Raw genomic sequence first — 19,073 nt, forward strand, 5'->3', positions numbered from 1 at the left:
CATTTGATAAAATTTCTGATCAATGAGAAAGAGTCAGCCACGTGAAGATTTACTAGAAGGGCATTCCAGGCAAACAGAGCACTTTGTGCAAAAGCTGTAATGTAGAAATGAGCTTGCCATATTCCAGAACAGAAAGGAGGTGATACTGTCTCAGTAGGCAAGGGGCTGGGAAAATGGCAGGGAGGAAAGTCAAGGGTTTGGCAAGGAATACAACATGTTGAGTTTTGAAGGCCATTATAAAGTGTTTGAGTTTTGTTCTAAATATAGAGGGACATGCTGGAGGTCTTTAACAAGGGGAATAACATGATCTGATTAACCCTTTGAGACCATTCTGGCTCACTTGAGCTCTTATGTCATTTTTAAAGTACCCGCATTTGTACTTGTTCTCACTTCCTAAAGAGTGTTACTTTAGCTACCGTAGTTTAAATAGTGATATATTAGTATGTTATTTTCTTCTATAAGAACAACTCTGATATGCTTCCTGTTTTTAGACTCATATGTGTTCTGTTTGGTCAATTTGCTTATAATATTTCCAAAATTGTGTTGTTTCTACTGCTTGCTTTGTGCAAGTATTTTATAATGGCTCTTGGCAAAAAGCAATGTCTTTTGTTGATATATGGTGTTTGAATTTAGGACTGGAGACTGTAGTAGTTAGTTGCCTAAGATCTCTAGCAAATGCTCAATACAAATTTTTTTTTTTTTTTTTTTTTTTTTTGAGACGGAGTCTCGCTCTGTCACCCAGGCTGGAGTGCAGTGGCCGGATCTCAGCTCACTGCAAGCTCCGCCTCCCAGGTTGACGCCATTCTCCTGCCTCAGCCTCCCGAGTAGCTGGGACTATAGGCACCTGCCACCTCGCCCGGCTAAGTTTTTGTATTTTTAGTAGAGACGGGGTTTCACTGTGTTAGCCAGGATGGTCTCGATCTCCTGACCTCGTGATCCGCCCGTCTCGGCCTCCCAAAGTGCTGGGATTACAGGCTTGAGCCACCTCGCCCAGCCTCAATACAAATTTCAATGAAACTGAAATGATGTGGGATTTCTATTTAGCATCTGTTATTAAAATCTAAAGTGAGCTAAGAAAACCTTTGAAGTGACTTTACAATAAACTTTACTAAATGACTTCAGAATTTGATAATTCATCATCAATAACCATTAATAGTTAATTGATTATATTTGAAAATCAGTTTCTTAATTATTGCCTTCCCTTCCAATTACACTTGTACATACAATTTTGACAATTTTAATTGATTTAACTCACTACTTCAATACCAATTCTTTAGTTATTTCAAATGTCTTATCATAATGTAATTTGGGTACTTGACAAATATTTTTCAGTATGTACTGCTATATTCCAGGCACTTTGCCAAAAACAAGACAAAATCTCTCATGAAGTTTACAGTCTAATGGGAAGAATAGTTACTCAAGAATATTAGGTTGCTGCCAAAGTAATTGCGGTTTTTGCCATTTTTAAAAGTAATGACAATTACTTTTTTTTAACCAACCTAGCAATGAACTATAATTGTTGAGCATTGTATTGGGGAACCTGACGTGGTCCTGGGGCTCCTCTGAGGAAGAGATATTTACCCTGAGATCTGAACAAGACTCACTGGCCTCATGAAGAGGAGTGTGGAGAGTGTCCACGCAGTAGGGACCCGATGGTGAGAACTCAGAAACCCAAAAGCATTAAGCTTTTGAAGGACTGAAAGAAGACTGTGTAGTGGTGCAAGGCAGTGTGATTTATTTGATGTCCTTTAGAGCAGAAAAACATTTTTTGGCATTTATTTTAAAATTGGTATGCACCTGGGTGTGGCGGCTCACACCTGTAATCCCAGCACTTTGGGAGGTTGAGGCAGGTGGATCATTTGAGGTCAGGAGTTCGAGACCAGCCTGGCCAACATAGCAAAACCCAGTCTCTACTAAAAATACAAAAATTAGCCAGGCATGGTGGTGGGCACCTCTAGTCCCAGCTATTTGGAGGCTGAGGCAGGAGAATTGCTTGAACCCAGGAGGCAGAGGTTGAAGTGAGCCAAGATTGCACCACTGCACTCCAGCCTGGGCAGCAGAGTGAGACGCCATCTCAAAAAAAAAAAAAAAAAAAAAAAAAAAAAAAAAAAAATTGTATGCAATTTGCTAAATTTAGCATTTGAAAATTCAGTTTTTCTGTTAATTTTATGATCAACTTAAATATTGACATATGAGTCTAATGAATTTAAACTACTACTTTAGAGAGGCTTTTAAATACTTTAAGTAAATACCATCAATTTATATTTATTTTTTAAGTTCAGGGGTAACAGTGCAGGTTTGTTACATAGGTGAATTTGTGTCATGCGGATTTGTTGTACGGATTATTTCATCACCTAGGTATTAATTCTAGTATCCATTAGTTATTTTTCCTGATCCTCTCCCTCCTCCCACCCTCCACCCTCCAAAAGGCCCCAGTGTGTTGCTCCCCTCTATGTGTCCATGAATTCTCATCATTTAGCTCCCACTTATAAGTAAGAACTTGTGGTATTTGGTTTTCTGTCCCTGCGTTAGTTTGCTAAGGATAATGGCCTCTAACTCCATCCGTGTTCCTGCAAAAGACATGATCTCATTTTGTATGGCTGCATAGTATTCCACAGTATATATCCAGTCTATCATGGATGGTTATTTAGGTTAATTCCATGTCTTTGCTATTGTGAATAGTGCTGCAATGAAGAATACATTGTGCATGTGTGTTTATAATACAATGATTTATATTCCTTTGGGTATATACCCAGTAATGGAATTGAGAGGGTAGAATGGTACTTAAATTTACAAGAAAATAACAAACGGCTCCATTAAAAAGTGGGCAAAGGCCATGAACAGAAACTTTTCAAAAGAAGACACACATGCAGCTAACAATCATATGAAGAAAAGCTCAACATCACTGATCATTAGAGAAATGCAAACCAAAACCACAATGAGATACCATCTCACACCAGTCAGAATGGCTATTATTAAAAAGTTAAAAAATAACAGATGCTGGCAAGGTTGTAGAGAAAAAGGAACGCTTATTCACTGTTGGTGGGAGTGTAAATTAGTTCAGCCATTGTAGAAGACTGTGTGGCGATTCCTCAAAGGCCTAAAGACTGAAATGCCCTAAATTATTGAACTGCAGTTATAAATTTCATTTATTCCATGTTGCCCTGTAAGTAACTGTTTACTCTTTAAGATCACTGTTTAAGATAACTGTTTATCTCAACAGAGTAAACCTGCTTAGGATTTTAACTATTTCTTGACAAATTAAGCTCTCAGATAAAGGTGAATCTCAAATTCACCTTAAATTTCCAAAACTGTCTAAAACTTGGCCTAATGGTCATTGTTCAACCAAAACTATAAATCTAAAATTAATGATTCAACCATAGATTTTATACAGAAATTCCAGGTTGTATTGGTTAATAGTTGGCCCATTTTCCTCCTTGCTCTGTGCCTGAGGAAGTTGCTTGGCATGGTCTACATTATTAGGCGGCCACATCCTCCGGCTTCTGGTAGGTTTGACTAATGGAACATACCTGTTGTGTGAGAGCAGCTCTAGAGAGAAGAATAAAGTCTGAGTACATATTTCCCCAGATAGAGCTCTCTCTACAGAGTAACTTCTAGCTGATTTCCTCAACTTAAGTTCCCTCAACTTAGGGTCTCAGATCATATCAGAGGAACTCTCCACAAAGACTTCTCTGTCCCTTGGCTGCTTTTGCAGGCTCAAAGGTTACAGGACTCCTCTATTATTAGCCTTACAGTATTACATAAATCCTTGTGAGTTTCATACACCACAGCCACACCATTGTAAATAGTCTCTTTATCAAGCTGTCAAATTATTTTACTCTGCCCTTTGTTTCCTGCCAGGACTTTGACTAACACAGCAATTGCTACAAAGAGTGACCCTCAGGAAACAGACCTTCAAATACGATTGTGGGGTTAGGTTGCTGATATATTTAAGGATTTCCTTATTGGAGTGAAATGAAACAGAACATGTGATGGCACATGCTTATTTAAATGAACACGAGAGAGACGAAATGTAGGCAGAAGCTGATATGCTGAAAGATCAAGTGGCTGTTACATTAGGTCACTATGAGGCATCTGTTGGCTTCTTCTGGTAACCTAACAAGTGAACCGAGTTGTAAAAGGAGAAATGGAAAACTGACTATCTAGTTGAGAGCATGCATGGAAAATCAGAAAGCCTCATGGACCTTTGAAGAAGTCCCTCAACTCCTATAATTGCAGGGTAGATATGGCTGAGGACTAAGAACCAGACCTGATTATAAAGGTTGCAGAATTGCAATGCCAACACATGCTCAGCTCTGATAGGCCTCTTACATAAAGGGAAGTGAAGGGAAGGGAAGGGAGGAAAAGAGATTTAAATTTATGTAGATGAAACTGAGAACTTCACACCCTTGGATGGCCCTGAATCTCCCTTACTAGCAGAGGCAGCCTCCCCAACTCCCATCTGAGGGAACTAGCCTTCCCCTGTATAATTATAGTCTACAAATAATTGCCTAGCAAGCTGATGCCGATTCACCTCCATCACTCTCTAGCCCACGATGAGTTAGATTTCACTATATCCCAAATGGTGAAACATAGGCCTATTCTGGGAGGAAGGAGACTATGTACTGAAAAAGTTACAAGTACTTATGAATCTATATCAGCAAGAGTCTGGGGAGCATATTTGCGAGTGGATTTCAAGGGCATTAGACCAAAGAGAATAAAACTTAAAGCTTGATGAGACAGAATATATTAACATGGGAACACTCACTGGGATTTGGGATTTAATGTGACAATTAAGCAGCCAGGAATGGTGATAATTGTCTCCTAAGCTGACTAATTGAAGCCTGCACTCAAATGGACCTGGAGATAATGGACAAAGATGCTGCAATGGAACTGGGTTCCCTGAGCTCAGTGGGAACAATGGGACCCCAGAATGGTGGAGACCAGGTAGTGCCGCTTAAACTTCGAGGAAAAGATGAACACAACCACCCTAAAAGCTACAAGAACAGAGTGATGAAGTATTCTTACCTGAAAGGATCACTGGAAAATAAGTAACAATTAATCATGGGATTTCTAGAAGCAAAACGGGCAGCTACTCAAATGCTCTTTAACATAACAGATTTAAAAAACTCTATCTGGTGGACAGAAATCTAACTCAAGTTGCAATAATAGTGATCCATGGAACATTTGCCAGTTTCTAGTCCTAAAGTAGTTAAGGTAAAAAACCTCCTGACTGAGGGGAAGGTCAGTCTCCTGGGAGGCAAAACCCTGCACTGTGGTCATAGGTGCATACATGAATCTTCCTTTAAGATGTTACCAGAGGTGAGGCCGGGTGCGGTGGCTCACGCCTGTAATCCCAGCACTTTGGGAGGCCGAGGCGGGCGGATCACGAGGTCAGGAGATCAAGACCATCCTAGCTAACATAGTGAAACTCCCTCTCTACTAAAAATACAAAAAATTAGCCAGGCGTGGTGGCAGGCGCCCATAGTCCCAGCTACTTGGGAGACTGAGGCAGGAGAATGGCGTGAACCTGGGAGGCAGAGCCTGCAGTGAGCCGAGATCGCGCCACTGCACTCCAGCCTGGGAGACAGAGCAAGACTCTGTCTCAAAAAAAAAAAAAAAAAAAGATGTTAGCAGAGGCATCTGCAGCCATTTACTATGGGGACTGTGCCCTGGAGAAAAGGAGACACCTGGATTCTAGGGGTTGTTTTATACTGGCTTCAAATTGATGATAATCCTTGGAGGCCCCAAAAGCCTCTGAGAGTCTTCTTATTGGTGTAGGTTCTTGTGGAGGTCTGGCAATAAATGCAGTTGTGACTGGAGTCTGTTTCGCAGTGGTGCCAGTGGGACTATGAATCTGTCTTGTAGTTATTAAACTAGTCTTGGGATCTATAGAGGAATAGCTATGGTTAGCATCTGGCAGAATCCCAGCAGACCAATGAAGTGACAGTTAACAGTTAGAAGGGCCAAGTTGTCATCCTGGAACTGCCCCCATCCCCACTAGAATAGGAATTCAAAACCATATCACATCCTTGGGGGAATTAGAGTGCCACCCTCAAAACACTGAAAGACACAGGGATGATGATTGCTACCATGTCCCCATTTAACTCACCTGTTTGGCTAGTGCAAAAGCCAAGCAGATTATGGAGAATGGCAGCAGACTATCTCACGCTTATTCAGAAGGTGGAGCCTATCAAAGCTGTGCTTTTGGATGGGATAGCTTCATTCCAAATAAATACAGCCTTTGGCATCTGAACCTAGAAAATGCTTTTCATTCTCCAAATGTATCAGTCAAAACAATCGGAAGCAATTTGCTTTGATGTGGTAGTGACAACAGTCTAGCTATATGGTTTTACTTAGGAATGTGTCAACTCTCTAGTCCGTATTAAATGATCCAGAGGAACATTGATTGTCCTAAGAGCCTATACCCTATTATTTTGGCCCATTACACTGATGACATGTTAATTGGACCTTGTGAACAAGCAGTAGCAAGCACCCTTTATAAGACACGTTTGTACCATAGGGTGGAAGATAAACCTTGCAAAAGTTCAGGGGTCACTATATCAGTGAATTTTCTAGGGGTCTGGTACACATTGGGATATCCCCTCTAAAATGAAGTACATCTGTACTATTCATTGCCCACCACAAATAAGATGTTCGATGCTTATTGAACATCTTTGGATTTCAGAGGCTGATTTACCACACTTTGAACATGGTCTGATGCATTGGCCTGTTAAGTCTGATATTTTGATTGGAGTCAGAGAAAAGAAAAGGCTCTATTGCAGGCCTAGGCTGCGTTAGAACTTACTTTTCTATTAAAGCCTGATGAGTCAACCCAGTGGTATTAGAAATGTATTCTTCATCAGAGATGCTGTATAGAGCCTCTGGCAAGTCCCAATAGAATAATCCCATCAGGAAACCCTAGGACTTTTAAGCAAAGCCTGTTCTTTGCTACAGACAACTGCTCTCCATGTGAAAGGCAGCTTCTAATTTTCTATGGACTTTGATAGAGACTGAGTATCTGACTAAGGGCCGCGAAATCTTATGAACTTGAGCTGCTCCTCAGAAACTACTTGTCATCTATTCAACAAAATGAAAAGGTAAATTGTGCCGTATCATTTCATTATTAAAAGGAAACAGTGGCCGGGCATGGTGACTCATGCCGGTAATCCTAGCACTTTAGGAGACTGAGGCAGGCGGATCACTTGAGATCAGGAGTTTGAGACCAGCCTGGCCAACATGGTGAGACCTCGTTTCTACTAAAAATACAAAAATTAGCTAGGCATGGTGGTGTAACGCCTGTAATCGAAGCTACTTAGGAGGTTGAGGCAAGAGAATCACTTGAACCTCGGAAGTGGAGGTTGCAGTGAGCCAAGATTGCACCACTGCATTTTAGCCTGGGCAACAGGGTGAGACTCTGTCTCAATAAATAAACAACAAATAAAATTAAATAAATGAAAATAGCAGCTATGTGATGCTAAGTCAGAAAATACAAGATACTCAGATTTTTATGGTATCTCCTACTGTTTTATCATATTTTTTAAAATGCAGACTGTGATAGTTAATTTTATACATCAATCTGACTGGTTCAAGGAATGTCCAGATGTCTGGTTAAGCATTATTTCTGGGGGTGTCTGTGAGGGTGTTTCTAGAGGAGATTAGCATTTGAATCTGTGGACTCAGTAGACTGCCCTCCCTAATGTGGGTACGCATCATTTAATCTGTTGAGGACCTGAACAGAAGGGGGAATTCCCGCCCTCCCCACCCTGCCCCTTTTTCTGGTTAAATGCTTGAGCTGGGACATCTCATTTTCTCCTGCCCTTAGACCAGGATTTTATACCATTGGCTCCCCTGAGCCATACATACATACACGTGTGTGTGCGCGCGTGCACGCGCGCGTGTATATATGTCCATATCCTATTAATTCTGTTTCTCTGGAAAACCCAGACTAATACATTTACCTATTATCTCAAGGGGAGTTCCCAGTAGCTCATTCACAGCCAAAGAAAAGTGTGTTACCATTCATATGTGTTAGCACCAGCCAGAAATGGATGACCACTGCTTCTCAGTGCTCCCAACAGACAGAGGTGAGGGCAAGACTTCTTGTGCGGACTTTTGAGCAGAATGTCTAGTTGTCCAATTTGTTTGGAAAGAAAAATGACCTGGTTCTATATTGATCCATGAGCAGTGGCTAGTGGATTGGCTAGCTGTTCAAAGACTTGGCAAGAAGGGGCCATTTACCTCCTTGTATCCAATTACCAGAAGGGCACTGTGTTACTGTTTTATCATGGGGAGAAAGAGTGCCAGGGAATGCATAGTATTGGACTACCTCGTAGGCCTCCTTTGCCCGATAGTTCTGGTCAATAAAAATACAGTGCCAACCCAATAGAAAGACCACCAAAGATGCAAATCCCGCAGGCAAATGACTCTGTGTAGGGAAGGTGCTAGCGAAGAATAGGGTAAACATGAAATGGGTCACAGAAGGCAGCTGTGATCACCACCTTGGGTCTGTGAGCAGCTGCATAAGGAGGGACTGTACTAGCTACTGTTTATGTTCATTCATTCTCCCCTCCCCTTTCTCTCCCTGCTGACTAATATGAAGCATATTGATAGTAGCAAATGTTTTAGATTCCATGTGGGGGCACACATGAGTTAACAACACCATATGCTGATATTTCACATGTTTTCTATTTGGAGGTACAAGTTTTTTACAAGATGGAGGACAAGAGTCAATCCTGAGGCACCAAATAGGTTGGCTGCTTTCTGTTTGCCTGTTCACATTCCCTTTCTACCCCTTTCCACCATATACTTTGTCTTGATATGCATCAATTACACCAGGAAGAACTCTTTGTCCTCTGGTGTCAGGTTCCTGTTCAGTCAATGAGAACAGGCAAAACATTTGAGAGAGTGAGGTCTGGGTCTTTATTTCCTGGCTTCCCTCTTCAGGATCACTTCTGGCTGAGCGCAATGTTTAAAAGTTAGTTTTGCTCAGGGGGCCCTCCAGACAGTCCTCTCTACTTCTGGATTTCAGCAATGACCCCTTCTTCATACACTTCAAGCCTGAAAAGGCACTTGCTACTGTTACTAGCTTCAGAGTACTGTTAACCCCCTTACCATGACCCCTTCACTAACCTTCCTCAGACTTTTCCAGTGTGAGTCAGCTAGGTGCTTCCTACTGATTTACAAGTCTAATTTTTTAGTTATTCTAATATGCCAAATTCTCTTCAATATTACAAATGCTTCAAGTAGTAACTATATCAAGATTAAACCATTCACAATAAATATTTCTCGATCTTAACACAAAAGTATTAATATTCTTCCTGGAGAAAAAGGTACTTATTCATGAAGTTGGCTATATATGGCTCCATAGATGGTTTCCTAAACAACTCTGGGGACAACATTCATATTAACTAGTATGAAAGAGGCACATCCTGTAGTTGGGTGCCACACATCTCCCCCACGATTGCATGTGGTGGCCCTGGGTCTATCAAGGATATGTTTTCGTTATTCCAAGAATTACAAGGTTACTCTTTCTTGCAAATTGAGGTAACTATCCCAGCACACTGAGCGTGCTCATTGGCCACATAATTTTGGATTGGTCTTAGGTATGATTCTCTCCTTGTCACTGACCTATATGAGCCATTTATTTTTTATTCTGTGACTTTCAAATGGTGTGATTTTCCAATACACATGTCCTGGATTCACATTGAGCATTATCTAATTTTTCTGTCTGATTTTGAGTCTGCAAGTCTCAACCCAGGTGACTTCACCACTTGATTGAATTAAACGAATCTCTTTATCGTGTGCATCATCTCAGCTCTTCCTGGCTAAGCCACAAGCCTTAAGGCTATCTAAGTAGTACAAACTAAGACTATCCTTAGTTTGAATCCTGAATATCTGTCTGTGTCTGTGAATATAGCACAATAGTGGTCATGGATGAAGGTACAGTGACATAAAAAGAGGCTGAACAGGGTCCCAGCACTGAGAAAGGTGGGTAAGGTTTTGAAAGGCTTGAAACAGGAGGCCAACTTGATCTACTGTGAGTTCTAAAAAGATCTTCCTGGCTGAGGTGTGAAGAATGAATTGGAATGGGGCAGGTGGGAATGCAGGGAGATGAGTTAAAAGCCTATTGTCAGGTCCAAATAGAGAAAGAGTGGCTTGGATTACTGACAATGGAAACAGAGACAAGTGGATGGATTTGAGAAAGATTTTGGAAACAAAATTCATGGAACTTGGTGGTGACTGGATCTAGGGAGTAAAGAAGGGGAGATGTAAGGAAAGATGGCTGAACAGCTGGTGGATTGTAGTGATGATGGCTGTGCACATTGGTAGTAGCAATGATGAGGCAGGGGAGGGAGAGAATAGAAGCAAGAAAGGACCACGAATTCAATTTGAGGTGCCTGTAAGAAAGAATCCAAGTGATGAGATTGAATAAGCATGAGATGTTTGGTTGGAGAAATGCTAACGGTAATTAGAGCAAACATAGAGTACTTAATTTTTTTAATGCAGTCCTTAATAAGTGAGGGTGGAGTGGAAGAAAACAAGGTAAAATAAAGGCAAAAAATCATTTGTTCATCTCTCAATGCCTATGTTCATTCAAATAGATATCATTCAATTATCCAGAGTCTTGTGTATGCAGATACTATTCTAGATTCTGAGTAAAGTGGTGAACTAGAGAAAGCTCCTACCCTTAAATTTCCTATTCTCAGTGGAAATAAATTCACAATGTTGAGATTAAATGGTTAACACTAACTTTAGGAAAAAATATACAGATCACATTTGGTTTTATTTTATTTTACTGTTTTAGACATGTCACATTTATTTTGATTTTCCTGTTATTTTGTAGGACTTTATCTAAGTGCTCTATTGGCTAATAGTTCATAAGTTCATCATTTTGCCAGTTTCTATAAGATGTTTATATTTGTGTATCTAGAAATGTTGATTGGTATGGTATTTCTCTTATAATTCTTGTTTGTTTGTTGTTGTTGTTGCTGTTTTTGAGATGGAGTCTTGCTCTGTTGCCCAGGCTGGAGTGCAGTGGTACGGTCTCAGCTCACTACAACATCCGCCTCCCAAGTTCAAGAGATTATCCTGCCTCAGCCTCCCGAGTAGCTGGGATTACAGGCACCCACCATCATGCCGAGCTAATTTTTGTATTTTTGTAGAGACAGGGTTTTACCATGTTGGCCAGGCTGGTCTTGAACTCCTGACCTCAGGTAATCTGCCCACCTTGGCCTCCCAAAGTGCTGGGATTGCAGGTGTGAGCCACCACACCCGGCCTATATTCTTTCTTGAACTTTAATAGCAGCAAAAATCCTCCTAGATATTATCTAGTAGATGAAGAAATATGTCACCAGGAGAGGCTTTTTGTGTGTAAAATAACTTTAGTACTCAAAATATGCCACTGAATTTTTTCACATAGCAGTCTTACAAATATAATTTTAAAATAGTCAATAAAACTTTAAGATGGGAGTACTAGAAGATTTTAGTACATAAAACTAAATTTTATAAAAAAGTATGCCTCCCTGATACATCTACTTAGTTTGAAATCACAACATATCATGTTTAAAACAAAAATAATCTTGACAGTAGAAAGAGGATGTTCTTGTTCCAAAATACCTTCACATACATTTTGGTAAACAAGTTGTAATTGAATGCATCTAAGTTTTAAAGTTCTCTTGTTTAGAAATGTGCACACTTGCACATAGGAAGTGGAAATTGAACTGCTTTACACTGCACAAGATAAACACATTTATGACCCAGCCTGAAGGTCTTTGTGAGACAGGTAGACTTTGAGACTTTTAGTGTGATAATGATATGTGTGATAATGATACATTGTTGACTATTGTTGATAATATTAACTATGGACAATTAAGTTGTTAATAGTAACTGGACAGGGAGGGATTCATCCTGCCCAGGCAAATCCAAATGCTAAATAAACATTTATTGAGCATTCGGGTGTGCCAGGCATTAGGACAAGAACTTGGTCTACGAGAAAACCCAAAAGTTCGTAATTCAGACAGAATTTCTTTCCTCAGTATCTGTCCAGTAAACATATAGGAATGAACCCTATCACGTGATTTATAATGCACATGGCTGGAAGCACTTGCTCATATCCACTCACTCCTACTTGGTTTAGGAGCATCACTTACTTTTCATGTCTATATGATCCTTTTGCTTAACATTGCTCAGAAGTGAGCGTCTCATATTAACAAATTTCCTAATTGTTTGGGTAACTGATGCTTAGTCATGTATCAGTCAGTGTTCATTCAGGCAAATGGAAGTTGTTCTTTGTATTTCAATACAGGGGATTAAAGGTTTCATCCCTATCAAATGGGCTAGGGAAAGGGCAGGTCAAGAAGCCCAGTACCTACAATCTCAGCCAGCAGCACTGAAGTGGATTGTCCTCAAGACCTAACCAGACACAGACACTGCTGTGTGCCTCGTATCCACCATCTGGTCAGCATCTGCTTGCAACTGCCACTCAAGAATAATGGCCTGTCCTTCCCTTTAGAATCTCCCCAAGTGCCCTGTTCCAATTTTCATGTCCCCATTCTTTTCCAGGCAACATCTTAACTTTTACGAAAGAGGCTTGATGAGGCTCACTGTGAGTTCAGCTTTCATTGTTACTCAGTCACCCATAGGATCCAATTTTAGATTTGGCTCTCAGAAATCTTAGCTCTGCAGCTACAAGAAATAAAACGTTCTTTCAGAACATAGAAGCTTTTTTAGTTCCTTGCTTGCGAATTTATAGATCTTCCTTCCGTAAGCTTCAGTCTTAGATATCCAGCCAGTTCCGTTATTGTTGTTAAACTTTCTGCTCGAACATTCTCTTGAAGAAGTCATGCAGTCTTTCGACACTTAGCTTTCTTCTAGGCTCATAATTCCAGGAAACTAAAAGTAGAAATTAAAAAATTATTTAGCCTCTGCACATTGTGTACCAACAAAGTCTCTCTCTCTTGTTTGTTTGTTTGTTTGTTTTGCTAGCAATGAGGACATTACATTCTTTAACTCTATTCAGATCAGAGAACTCATCCCGGATTCTCTTCTTTGAGGTTCTGTTTTCCTGAAACTGCTGCCAGTAGCAAAAATTATAAGAGTCAGACTTCAGTCATTAAATCAGAAGTCACTCTGTATAGATGTAACTCATGTGGCTGACCTTATTTACTCAGTTTCCAGCTCCTCCAGAGGTCAAACTGATATTGCATGGCCCAAGGTTTCCACCAAAACTATGACCATTAACATAAACTATCTGCATGACCCTAGGTCCAAGGTAGATGAAAAAACTCTTATCAAGCAGGATATTCCAGGTTCTTAGAGGTTATCTCCCAGGAGTCAATCAAGGGGCAAACTTTTCTTTGAAACATGCAGGTCTGGGCAACTCAGGTCTACTGAGTTAATCCTTTATTGCATACACAGAATCACTGAAATTTGTATCTTAAGGAACCTCAGAGATTATCTGGTTAAACCTCTTTTTCGTAGGTAAGAAAATCAGATGGATGTGGATTTAAATTCTAATTTTACTGCTTATAAACTGTGAGGCATTGGAGAAATTGCTTAACCTCTCTGAGCCAAATTTTTTGCACAGATTCTTAGTTAACAAGAGTTATAATCAAGATGAAGTGAGAACTTATCCAAATGCTTAAGCTAAATTAGTGGTTAAAATATAGGACTAAAAACAATAATTTTTTTCTTATTCAGTAAGTTTATCAAGAGTATATTATTATACTGATGCAGGCAGGAGAAAAAGTTGCTGTTCTATTAAAAATAAGCATTTTGATAACTAGCACTGTAGAAAAATTTATGTAAGAAGAGATGTTACTTTGTTTTGGAAAATGCCTTGAAGGTCCCTTTGAGAGTCAAGAGTGAGGCTCTCCAGGACTTAGTCTGCAAAGAAAGAAATGAACTGCTTTGCAAAATAATTGGATGAAAGACAGCAAGGTAGGAGGGAAAAAGGAGTGAGAAAGAGTGGAGCGAAGGGTAAAAATGAGGAGTTGAAAATATTTTTTGAAGAAGTTGGTCAGTGCCACGTTGTTAAAAGCCTTCAAATCTATGTAAATTAGTTTCCCAGAGTCTCAGAGCTTGTTAATGAAAGAGCTGAGATGAAAGATCTTTTTAGAAAACCACATTGCCTCTTTAAGAACCAGTTTTTTGAAAAAACCACTTTTAATATTTAATAATACCTTGGGGTATTAAATAGAGTATACAACTCTTTTGCTAATATTTGAGATTCTCAGAAGCTGCCCACCAAATATCTGGGTTAATACTGTATTTCACATAGTTAATTAAGTATTTACTCACCAAAGAAGAAATAGTTTTCAGCTAAGTTTCAGAGAAGGCTTATGGGAAAATAGTCAGGAACCACTGTTTCATTACAAACATTGCAAGAGAAAACAAAATAGTGCCTTATGCCTGACTACTTTTGGTGATTATAATAAAAAAATTAAGTTTCCTGAGCTTATTGTTATTGCTTTGCATTGATAAATGCCCGTGGTTTTGTTCAGCTGACATTTTTATGTAGTAACAGGGAAATGTACAACTCTCTTAGTTTTTGGAAACCAACAAAGCCTGGATTTGCAAGTATGGAGCCGTAATATGCTACACTTCAGCTGAGCCTCACTTTAGTCACACATTTAGAGAGAGAATCCAAACACAGAGGACACAAACGATGAAGAAATGGAGACATTTGAAAAACTTTGTTTTTCTTTTTTTTTTTTTTTTTTTTTTTGAGACGGAGTCTCGCTCTGTCGCGCAGGCCGGAGTGCAGTGGCCGGATCTCTGCTCACTGCAAGCTCCGCCTCCCGGGTTTACGCCGTTCTCCTGCCTCAGCCTCCCCAGTAGCTGGGACTACAGGCACCCGCCACCTCGACCGGCTAGTTTTTTGTATTTTTTAGTAGACGGGGTTTCACAGTGTTAGCCAGGATGGTCTCGATCTCCTGATCTCGTGATCCGCCCTTCTCGGCCTCCCAAAGTGCTGGGATTACAGGCTTGAGCCACTGCGCCTGGCCTGTTTTTCTTCTAATTTTGTTTGGGACAATGAGCATTTTCAACCCCTGCTTGCTGTGTCTGGAATTGCCGCGAGGGCCAGAGTTTTGAGCTTATATATTAGAAGCAAATCCTCGTTTTGGACCTCCAGAGTAAAATGCAGGGCCAGCCCAGTATGAACAGTTGTTTTCCTTCTAACTGGCTTCCTTTGGGATTTCTCACTCCATCTTTTTCAGCACTCCAATCCCTTGCTGCTACAGACCTTCCTCTGCTTCTTTGTTTGTCTGAGGTATGTAGTATGTAGCTTAAACTACTGGTCATAATTCTTTACATCTGTTAGTATCCTACATCACTTGCTGTGCTTCATGGTGGATTGACTCTACTTCCCTGCTTGAAGTTGGATTTGGCTATCAGACTTGTTTTGGTCAATGGGATATCAGCACACGTGACATGAGCAGAGGCTGCAGTATGCTTGTGTGATTAGGCTTGTTTTCTACCACTCTTGTCAATGCCATGAAAAGATCACATGCCCCTGGTCTTCTGGTGTGGGATGACCTGGGCCGTCCTGAGCTTGGAGTGAAGGCTAGCCAAACCTAGCTTGGGTCAGCCAAGCCCAGCTGACCTGCACATGTGTGCACAAGAATACATGATTGTTGTTTTAAGTTACTGAGCTGTGGGGTGTTTGTTGTTGTTGTTGTTGTTGTTTGACTGTTATGGTAGACAATATCAGAAAATGTAGGAGGAAGGGAAAAGAAGGCAACAAGAAAGAGAGAAAGAGCAAACTGTCCTCAACATCTACTCTGTTCTTTCTTTGGCATGTTGGTTTTACTTTCTAGTCAGCCAGCTGCCACTGGTTGCTGACAGACAACACAGCATTTGATCACAATCATAAGACTTGTGATTCTATTTATTGGCCTTAGACTAGAATTTTGTATCTGAAAAGTGAAGACAATAGAAGTACCTACTAGGAGCTCATATGAGCATACAAATAATATAAAGCATGTGGGTTCAATAAATGGGAATAGTATTACTAGCAGCAGCAGCATCACCACCACTAGTAGTTGTAGTAGTAGCAGCAGAAGTAACAGTAACCTTGAACTCATCTTCTAACATCATCCCACACTTACCCCTGCCAGAGAACTGTGTGACATTTTCTTACAGGGTTCTTGTAACATCTAATGAAGAAACACTGTGGTAAAGGAAGATATCCATAGAGTGGTTGTGTGAAAATTTCTTTGAAGTACATGACAAGTTTTCCTTTATCTCAGTCCCATCCTATATTTCTATTTACCCTGAATCTAGGCAGCATAAAGACAGAAGCCGTGTTCGAGGAGACCCTCTTTATCCAACAGAGAGAGACTCAGGACCATGTATCCCAGAATAATGAAGGTCTGGGGGAGGTAAACAGTCAGAAAATTAATAAAAACAAGGTTGTGTAATGGGAGAAAGATCCAGACTTGTGTTCGCAACTCTCCCGGAATGCCTATGGCAAGTTGTACTGTGAATCTTTAATAAGATACTGAACCTTTACCACTTTCCTTGTTTTCTCCAATATTAGTAACAGTGAAAACTCATGGAAGGGTGGTGATCATGGTTCACGCCTGTAATCCCAACACTGGGAGGCCAAGGCGGGAGGATCATTTGAGCCCAGGAGTTTGAGACCAGCTTGAACAATATGGAGAGACCCCCGTCTCCATGAAAAAATTAAAAAAAAAAAAAATTACCCGGGTGTGGAGCACAACTGTAGTCCCAGCTATCTGGGAGGTTGAGATAGGAAGATTACTTGGGCCTGGGAGGTTGAGGCTGCAGGAGCTGAGAGCATGCCACTGTACTCCAGCCTGGGTGACAGAGTGAGACCCTGTCTCTAGAAAAACAAAAACCAAAAATCCTTATGGGAAACCTGAAAGGAAGCTCTACATTTTTAGAGGCAGAGGAGGGGAGATACTGAGAGTGTGTGTGGGTTCTCAGTGAGCTGGGGGAAGTGGGCTGAGTCAGAGCTATGGCGATAACAACAGAAGGGAAGTAAGACACCCAGGGTTGGGTTTTTTTCTGGAATAAATACCTACTGGATAGGTAGCCTGACCTCTTACTCTTCTCTTACTCTCTTTCCTTCTCTTGCTCTTCTGTTTCCCTTTCGCACTAAAAATCCAACCTCAGACCATAAAAGCATTCGCCATGGACCCAGAATATAAGAAACCGTAATCTCCTTTCTCAGCACCATTGCTAGAAAAACAAGTTTGATTTTCAAAGTGCCAACTGATAAGTATTCTTTTCATCTTTACTGTAATTCTTGAAAATCAAGATCTGCAAAATACTTTGGATGGCATTTGGCCTGGAATGACCAAGAAAGAGCTCCAGGCTGTCCTTGTATCAAGGGGTAGCAACCCCTCTTTAGGGAAGCTTATTCACCGGCAGTTGGGTTCTGACTTATAAAGAATGTCCTTAAAATTAGGCCCCAGATGCCCACTTTGTTGAGTGACTCAATCTCCTGGGAATGAGTGTACCTCTTGGTACCTCTAGCATGACCTAGAAAGGCAGAAGGGAGGGGTCATTCTGGGCACCTTGTGTTGCTGGTTCCCCAGCTGTCAGCCCAGAAGAAGCAAACTACATAAAGAGCATTTAACCTTAGTTTCTCCAGCTCTCACAAATACGAGAGTATACATGAAGGAATGACTGAAGGAGAGAGCTCTGGAATCAGATTGCTCGAGTTGTAATCCTGGATCCTGCACTTGCTGTCAAGTGACCTTGAATGATTTAATTCAATTACATCTGCCTCAAAAGTCTATGGACTAGGTAGGATTCATTGCATGGAACTGTGATGGCAGTATATCACCAGTGAAACCTAAAAGACTATTTTATGAGAAATTCTGTAAGACCTTAAGAGCCAGCATCAACGTCTTGATATTTCCTACCACACTTCCCCAAGGATTGGGTGGCAATGCCTGGGAGCTACCATAGCACTGATGTCTTGGGGGAGACTGTGGTGTCTGGAGGACACTGTGAAGTGAATGGGTAAGTTGTAGAGGAACTGGAACAGAAGGAAGAAGCCAGGGCAGCTTCACAGCCAATTCACTTCACTTGTTTGCAGCAGGTAGTGGAATTCTTTAGAGAGCTGGAGGCCCACATAGGAAGACAGGAAAAAGAACATGTAAAAAGGTAATATTTTTGAAAGTAAAATCCTTCATTTAATCCATACAACAACCTTATGGATTACATATTGATATGGTTTGGCTGTGTCCCCACCCAAATCTCATCTTGAATTGTAACTCTCACAATTCCCAAGTGTTGTGGGAGGAACCTGGTGGGAGGTGACTGAATTATGGGGATGGGTCTATCCTGTGATGGTTTCATGATAGTGAATGAGTCTCATGAGATCTGATGGTTTTAAAAAGGGGAGTTTCCCTGCACAAGCTCTCTCGTCTACTGCCATGTGAGATGTGCCTTTCACCTTCCGCCATGATTCTGAGGCCTCCCCAGCCATGTGGAAGTATGAGTCCAATAAATCTTTTTCTTTTTCTTTGTTTTTTTAAATAAATTGCTCAGTCTTAGGTATGTCTTTATCAGCAGTGTAAAAACAGACTAATATACATACTACTCTTATCCTCATTTTCCAGAAAAGATGTTTGAGGCAGATGCAATTGAATTAATTCAAGGTCACTTGACAGCAAGTGTAGGATCCAGGATTACAACTCAAGCAATCTGATTCCAGAGCCCTCTCTTTCAGTCATTCCTTCATGTATACCCTCATATTTGTGAGAGCTGGAGAAACTAAGGTTAAACACTCTTTAGGTACAGTTTTCTCTAATAAAGTTCACAGAGTTGGAAATATCTAGTTTCACAATGGATCTCTGCAACAGAATTAACAATATCCCCAGAAAAGTACATACACATGTTAACAGTAATCACTACCCAGGGTATTATAATATCTTGTGGCCAGTTGATCGTTTTTAAAGACATGCTCTGTGGGGAATAAGCATTACACCAAGGGATGCATTAACACAAAAACAAAAAACAAGTTTAGCAGCTGCATTTTTTTTTTTTTTTTACTATGAAAGTCTTAGAAAAATAAGCGCAACTTTCCCATCCTC

General features: G+C 40.6%; 1 protein-coding gene across 1 annotated transcript in view; it reads right to left on the reverse strand.

Annotated features, from left to right (window-relative positions):
- The window catches only part of PPM1H (protein phosphatase, Mg2+/Mn2+ dependent 1H), a 1,465,797-nt gene that overhangs the window by 442,603 nt on the left and 1,004,121 nt on the right, over nucleotides 1–19,073 (reverse strand). The window lies entirely within an intron of this gene.

Source organism: Macaca thibetana, chromosome 11 (genome assembly GCF_024542745.1).
Source record: "Macaca thibetana thibetana isolate TM-01 chromosome 11, ASM2454274v1, whole genome shotgun sequence".
Lineage (NCBI taxonomy): Eukaryota > Metazoa > Chordata > Mammalia > Primates > Cercopithecidae > Macaca > Macaca thibetana.